Here is a 6,837-nt window from a genome sequence, read left to right on the forward strand (position 1 = left end):
ATAAGTGCAAGGACGAAGAAGCGCCGCACGAGCCTACAGAATTCATGCTGGATGATGCACCCAAAGAAGAAGAATTTGGCGCACGCAAGACGTCAAAATTGAAATTAGTGACAGGCCTCTTTTACTGCTCGCCCGTCGTGTCCCTCACAAACAAGACGTGCAACCTTTTGGCCTAATTCGTTGCGCATCACTGTGAGCACTGTGGTGGTGCGAAAACCCTATCGGCAACAAGATGCCTTACGACTACATTCGCAAAAATGGGACGCGTGTTGTCGTCCACAGGCTTGGTGAGCGTGGAGTGGACCTGAAGATACATGGTGGGCGCATCCAGGACTTTGACCAGCTGCGCTACGAATGCCTGGCCAGGAAAGAGCTCTTCAAGGATCCCGACTTCCCTTGCAACGACACCTCCGTCTGGGGCACCAAGGAGCCCAAGTTCCCCGTCGTCTGGCGCCGGCCGCCGGAGATTTGTAAAAATCCATCCCTGTTTGTACAGGGGGTATCAAGATTCGATGTCGTACAAGGAAAGATCGGGAACTGCTGGATGGTCGCCGCTACTGCCAACCTAACGCTGAACGACGAACTTTTTGCCCGTGTCGTGCCTACGGATCAGTCATTTCACAGTGACTACGCGGGCATCTTTCATTTCCGCATCTGGAAAGCCAACCGCTGGATCGACGTGGTGGTGGACGACCGTTTACCCACGTCAGACGATAAGCTCATTTACATGAAGTCGCGCTCTGGGAACGAGTTCTGGAGCGCGCTGCTCGAGAAGGCATACGCCAAGATTCACGGCAGCTACGAAGCCCTCAGCGGTGGTTCGGCCTCAGAGGCCATGGAAGATTTCACGGGTGGCCTCTCAGAGGACATCGATCTGAAAAAGCCACCCAAACAGCTCTTCCGGCTCATGCTAAAGGCCTACGAGCGCTCTTCTCTCATGTGCTGCTCCCTGTCGGCGGGCGCCATCCCCGAAGAGAAGAAGCAGAGTGGACTGGTTGCTGGTCACGCGTACAGCATCACCGCTGTGCGACTGTTGACGATTAAGGGTGACCGTGTGCCTTTAATCCGGCTGAGAAATCCTTGGGGGGATGACACCGAGTGGCGCGGAGCATGGAGTGACAAGTCCCGCGAGTGGAACAACGTGTCGGCACAGCAGAGGGTAGCTATTGGTCTCACATTCGATAGTGACGGTGAATTCTGGATGTCTGAGAGTGATTTCATAAGGGAATTCGACCGTCTCGAGATATGCAACCTAAGCCCCGACTCTCTCGACGAGGATATGCTTTCGCGCTCTTCGAAAAAGAAGTGGGAGGTAGCCACCTATGAAGGGTCCTGGGTTCGAGGCGTCAGTGCTGGAGGTTGCCGCAACCACCTCGACACATTCTGGATGAACCCGCAGTATTTCATCACCCTCGAAGACCCAGATGACGACGACGATGACCGGAATTGCACCCTAATAGTGGCGCTGATGCAGAAAAACAGGCGGGCGGCCCGAACGCTCGGGGCGGGCCTATTTTTCACAATAGGATTCGTCATTTACAAAGTAAAGGATCCGAAGAATTGCCCAAAGCCGCTAGACTTTAATTTCTTCAAGTTTACCTCGTCGGCAGGCCGGTCTCACAAATATGTCAACACCCGGGAGGTGTCCACTCGCTTCAATCTGCCTCCTGGCACCTACTGCATTGTGCCCTCCACTTTCGAGCCAAACCAGACGGCGCAGTTTCTCCTGCGGATATTTTCGGAGAAAAAAAACGTAACCCAGGAACATGACTTGACCCCTGCCATCATTCCTCCTCCCGATCACTTGCGTTTCTATCCTAGGCAACCGAGCCGCGAAGTCAATGCGGATGGAGCGGCTTGGAATTATGGACGTGCGCAGCAGATGCAAGCCCTGTTCGCAAAAATTGCTGGCAGTGATATGGAGGTAACCAGCCAATTACTCCAGAGGATTCTAAGCCTAGTCTTCCGCGAAGAACTTAAATATGAAAAGTTTTCCTTGGAGGCGTGCCGGAGCATGATTGCCCTCATGGACGAAGACCATACAGGAAAACTGGGACTCGAAGAGTTTAGAAATCTTTGGTTCATCGTTAAGACTTGGAAGAATGTTTTCGCGGAATTCGACAAACATAATTCAGGCCATTTGAAAGAGTTCGAACTACGGGCTGCTTTGACCTCCGCCGGATTCCAAGTAAACCAGCATATTCTGCGTCCTCTCGTTCTTCGCTACGGCAATGATGATGGGAACATTGGATTCGACGACTTTATAGGGTGCGCGGTGAAGCTCAAACAAATGATGGAAGTTTTCATTGAAAACAAAGACCCAAGTAATGTTGAGTGCGCAGTTTTTACGTTGAGTGAGTGGTTGATGAACACTATGTATAGTTAAGCAACCATATTGTACTATGCGCCCGATAAATTCCGATTGGGTCGTCCTCGTGGGGAATCTTCAACTCACAAGACTGACAATCCTCTGTATAGTTATACATGCCGTTTAATAATTTACCTAAATACAAACCCATTTTCACTGTCCCTCCGATTTTAGGCCAGCGTTACGATTTGTATATAAAGTTTTGTAGAAATGAGCGTGATGTGCATCTCACCCGTGTAACCCTACAATTCCGAGGAATGTATGACTGCTTATTTTGTATGTATATAATAAATTGCGTAGACCAAAAACTGCTTTTCATTCTACAAGTACCGCCGCATTGTGCTAGAAGCCGGAAACAGAAAAGACTTATGTAAGTCTTTTGGAGGACATACACAAGCTATGCACAGCAGGATAATCCTTCACGTGGAGTGAAAAGATCTAACTAAAACGTTAAAGATACCCAGGTGCTCTAAATTATTCCGGCTATGAACCACCTAGTATTACCACGTGTAGATTCAATGCTTAAAGCTACACAAAATCACTACTAGGAAAGACGTGAGACAAACAGTGTCTCTTCCTCGGGTCTTAGATACAAGTAATTGGAAAATATTTGAGCCTCTTGAGGTTTCCGGGCCACATTTAGTGAGCCTGGAGAAGGCCTGCAGATGGTGGTTGAAGAACTCCACACAGAAAGCTCTGTCGTTATAGGAACTTAAAACGGAAGAACACAGAAAGCTCCGTCGTTATAGGAAGTTAAAACGGAAGAACCGTTACACACACATGCAGGAGCCTTACCTTTAGACTATGGAATTAAATGGCTGACGAGTTGTGGAAATATACCTATCTTCTCACGAGTTCCCAGTGCCTATACAAAGCACCGGAAAGATGTCAGGCATAGAATTAGAATTGGATGGCACATTGGCTAAGCACGCTCTAGTTATGCACACTAGGCCACCTTCTTCACTGAAAAGGATGATTTACAAGCAATGCGTACTCCCAGTCCCCAAAGGACCAAGCGTGGGGGCCCAAACCTGAAGACTTACTAAACACGTTGAAAGAAAAGAAAATTCCTTGGAGATCTATTGGTGGACCTTTAGGAATGCGGGGCCATCTCGTTCCTTTCCCTCGCCAGCTTGACGTAGGACCCCAACGCATGCCTTTTTCCGACTTCAAAGGTCCGCAACGAGGTGTACTCGCTTTGGCAGCGCCATTGGCTGCCTGTAGCCCCCTTTGTTGCCCACTTTGTTGCCCACTTTGTTGTACCCACTTTGTAACCCCCTTTGTTGCGTCATTACCATTTCTTTATTGATTGATTGATTGATTGATTGATTGATTGATTGATTGATTGATTGATTGATTGATTGATTGATTGATTGATTGATTGATTGATTGATTGATTGATTCTAGGGCTTAACGCACCGACGCACCGCTGGCGATAAGGCGCGCCGTAGTGGGGGACTCCGGATTAATTTTGATCACCTGGGGATCTTTAACGTGGGCCGAAATCTCGCAAACACGGGCGTTTTAGTTGCGGAGCATCTCATGCTCGGGGCTGTGTCCCTCCCTCCCTTGCCGTTGTCGTTGTTGACCGCCGTCTGCACACCCCCTGTGCATGCCTGGCCAGGCACCGCTGATGATGATTGTGGCAGGATGCCTCTAGGGATTGGCCAACCAAAGAATCCATCACGAGATAGCTTTGCGTTCAACCCCCGTCGTCATCTTCCCGTAGGGGAACCGCTGAAGAAGAAGAAGGAGAAGAAGACAAAGCTGCGAAGAGGAGGGCATGTACGTTGCTCTCAGCTCATGCTCGGGGCTGTGTCCCTCCCTCCCTTGTCGTTGTCGTTGCTGTCCGCCGTCCGCACACCCACTGCGCATGCCTGGCCAGGCACCGCTCATGATGATTGTGGCAGGATTCCTCTAGGGATTGGCTAACCAAAGAATCCATCACGAGATAGCTTCGCGTTCAACCACCGTCATCATCTTCCCTTAGGTGAACCGCAGAAGAAGAAGGAGAAGACAAAGCTGCGAAGAGGAGGGCGTGTACGTTACTCTCAGCTGATGCTCGGGGCTGTGTCCCTCCCTCCCTTGTCGTTGTCGTTGTTGTCCGCCGTCCGCACCCCCACTGCGCATGCCTGGCCAGGCACCACTCATGATGATCGTGGCAGGATTCCCCTAGGGATTGGCCTACCAAAGAATCTATCACAAGATAGCTTCGCGTTCAACTACCATCGTAATCTTCCCGTAGGGGAACCGATGAAGAAGAGGAAGCAGAAGAAGACAAAGCTGCAAAGAGGAGGTTGATTCTTTAAAATACCTTGGGGTAGTATACACCAGCCAACTTGACTGGAGTCCACATATAGAGCGTTTTAATATCCTGTTAAGCTCGGTCCCTGTCGTTTCGGGTGTCCAGACTTATGTTTATGCCGACGATATCGCATTTTTCGCGTCAGCTTCTGACATACACGAACTGTATGTATTAATGCAGTCATATCTGAATTCTTTAGGTTCCTGGTTAGATAGCATCTCTCTCACAATAAATGCCAGCAAATGCTCTGTGCTAGCTTTTCAGTCCACTTTTTCCTTTAATATCACTCTCTGTTACCGTCAGCACATCATACCCCAGGTTGATTCTTTAAAATACCTTGGGGTAGTATACACCAGCCAACTTGACTGGAGTCCACATATAGAGCGTATAGCTACTAAAGGAGCACGTGCTGTTGGCATGTTGAGGCGCCTCAGCCATAGAAAAAGGGGAATGCGCCGTGAATCTCTTCTGATGATATACCGTATGTACGTGCGGCCTATTTTAGAGTTCGGGTGTGTTCTATTCTCGGGTGCTGCTACGTATAAGCTCCATCGCCTAGTTCTCCTGGAACGCCAGGCTCTTCGCTCCTGTTTAGGGCTACCTAAAATGCATCTAATGCGTTACTTTATTTGGAAGCCCGAGTTCCTCCTCTGATACACCGATTTAGAATATTTACTGTGGATACTTTCCTGAGAGCCTATGGCGCGGGGGTTAACAGGACACAATTTATCTTTGTAGATGAACCAGCTGTGTTTTTGGCGGCCCAGTGGCCCAGGTCCTATCGACCGCAAGTTACTCTAGCACAAAGCTTGGTGTCTCCATTAGGGGTTGCGCTCAATAACGTACTTCCATCTCTTGATAGGGGTCATACGATAATGGTCAACTTCCGGAACATCTTTCCCCAAAATGCTAAAATGCTACCTGCCAGACTGCTCAATAGTATCCTACAAGATCATTTGGCCTCAATTCAGCAAGGTACTATCATATATACAGATGCTTCTCAACGAGATGAAAAATCCGGAATAGGTATAGTTTCCCCTTCCTTAAATTGGTACTTTTCGGTTCGTCTGGTGGATTTTATCCCTATATTCTATGCGGAATTCTTGGCAATTGTCTTGGCAATACGAAAGCTTGACATATCGGTGTCGTCTCCACTTATAATTACAGATTCCCTATCCGTAGGTTTAGCCCTTTCTTCTCCGAAAGACTCACCTCTTCTACGGACGTTTCGATCCCTTCTACCACTTCATATTACTGAAATTGACCTTCTTTGGGTCCCTGGGCATGCGGGAATCACCTTTAATGAAACCGCAGATTCACTGGCAAGGGTAGCACTCTCCGGGCCTGTTGTCGATGTCATTGAGACAACGCCTTTATTAGCCGCTGTAAGATTCCGTAGATTGTTGAAGCTTCAAGGGCAGCACGAATCAGTCTTATTGTCAATGCGAGATTTTTCTCATCTAAAATTCTCCTGGAATCCGAATTGGTGCCCCTCACGCGACCTGGAGGCGATTGTAACGAGCCTTCGATGTCGTGTGCCCCAGTTGAACAGATACCTCCACAGGTCTCGTCTGGCGCAGACTGCCATGTGCAGTTACTGTAATGAAGAAGAGTCTGTCGACCATTTCCTTTTGTCATGTCGGCGATTTTCAAGCCTCAGACGTCAGCTCCTTGAAGTGCCGCTTCATCGCCTGGGGTTTGTATTATCAGTGCCGGCTCTTTTATCATTTGGGGCTTCAGAAACGGGATATTGCCGCCGGGATGTTTGTTCTGCTCTTCTGCGCTTCATTGAAAATTCCAAAAGATTTACAACCTAATTCGTATCTTGTTCTGGATCCTCACCTGAGCCCTCCACAAGCATCCATTTCTAATTTTTTTTAATTCTCCTCCTCTCCCTCCTTCTTCTTCCTCCTCTTCTTATTTTTCTTTATTTAATTATTTATTTACTTATTTCCTTTTTTTTGTTTCAATATTAACCAAATTCCAAACTCAATTCCTCCAACACAAGAAAAGCTTCCAAATTTTTATATTTTTCTTTGAATCATTCTAATTTTCTAATTTCCTTTGAATCTCATTCGAATTAACGACTGATGTTTGGCCGATCCCCTGATTGGGTATGCGCCAATATTCAAAGGAACAACAACAACAACAACAAAGAGGAGGG

The 6,837-nt window shown here is 48.0% G+C and overlaps 1 pseudogene; it reads left to right on the top strand.

The window, feature by feature from the left end:
* The first annotated feature begins 232 nt into the window (after window positions 1–232).
* On the top strand, window positions 233–2,386 carry LOC144168426 (calpain-B pseudogene; annotated as a pseudogene).
* Window positions 2,387–6,837: the final 4,451 nt, after the last annotated feature.

This window comes from Haemaphysalis longicornis, unplaced genomic scaffold (assembly GCF_048455015.1).
Source record: "Haemaphysalis longicornis isolate Haplotype H1 unplaced genomic scaffold, Haemaphysalis longicornis Haplotype H1 scaffold_2, whole genome shotgun sequence".
Classification (NCBI taxonomy): domain Eukaryota; kingdom Metazoa; phylum Arthropoda; class Arachnida; order Ixodida; family Ixodidae; genus Haemaphysalis; species Haemaphysalis longicornis.